We start from the raw sequence: 1,259 nt of genomic DNA, 5'->3' as shown, positions 1-1,259 counted from the left end.
GCACCTTTCCTGTAACTAGCAACCATTTTCACCCCAGTCAGTTCTCATGGCAATGCAATGTGAACCCCAGCATACCAGAGTTCATTCCTGGGACAGTTTGGCCCGCTCATCCAATGGAGTTCTCTATACCATCACCAATTGTTGAGCCAATTGCTGATCGGATATTGGAGCCTAAAATACAAGGTGATGATGCAAAACCAAGTTCAGCTCCAATGCTGCCTGTGGATATTGACACTATGGGAGAAGCTAAGAAAGAATTCAACATTTCAGCATCTGAGGCAATAAATAATGATAATGAAGTAGCTAGAGTTGGGTTGGAAAGTGTACTGGAAAATGGTCACTTGAATCAATCTATGGTTGACAATTCTGGGAATGATCTAAGCCCAAACAAAAATCCTGAAGGCAGTGCTGAAAGAAGGAGTGATGGTGAGAAAACCTTCAGCATTTTAATAAGAGGTAGAAGAAACCGAAAGCAGACGTTGAGAATGCCAATCAGTTTGCTTAGTCGACCACATGGCTCCCAGTCTTTTAAAGTAATATACAACAGAGTCGTCAGAGGTAGTGAAGCTCCAAAATCTAATAGCTTTTATTCGAGTGAAAGTTGTACAGCTACTGCTACATAGCTTAAAGCTTTATTTCTTGCGGATCTTAGCATAGAAGGATTGGTATGAACAGGGTAGAAGAAACAAAGCTTGATCAGTCCTATGGAAAGGGGCATGAAGTATTGTGAATCTTTCTAGCGTCGTTTTAGCAAACTGCATTGCCCATTGGATTTGTGATCTAAAATGCAGGTTGGTTTTCTGTAACCGAGGCCAGTAATGCTTTTTGTTTTCCATTTGAAATTGTGCTCACAGTGAGATGGCCTGTCTCAATGTGTTTTGTCTATTTTGATACTTTTATTTCACTAATAAAAATTAGGTCATCAAGACCCTTTTAAGCTCATCTAGAAAATGAAAACTAGGTGGAACACACTCTCTCTCTTAAAAGTATACAGATGTAGAAGATTTTTCTGTTTCCCATCAAACTATCATACTAACAATCCTAAAATTTTTTTGCAGATACTCTATATTTAACTTCTACTTGATTTAGCTGATAGTATGAACAAGAACGAGGGTGGCTTTTAAAATCAGGTATCATGACTTCACAATCTCTATTGTATCTATCTTTTTGCTACTCAAAAAACTGCAGGAAATGATCTGAATAGGTTAAAATTGTCTTCATCTTTATCCTTTTTTCTTTGGGGGCGCTGAGGGGGCGGG

The sequence above is a fragment of the Theobroma umbraticum genome, unplaced genomic scaffold (assembly GCF_002168275.2).
Source record: "Theobroma umbraticum cultivar Fairchild unplaced genomic scaffold, ASM216827v3 scaffold_4.1, whole genome shotgun sequence".
Lineage (NCBI taxonomy): Eukaryota > Viridiplantae > Streptophyta > Magnoliopsida > Malvales > Malvaceae > Theobroma > Theobroma umbraticum.
Note: the sequence above shows the minus strand (reverse complement) of the source record.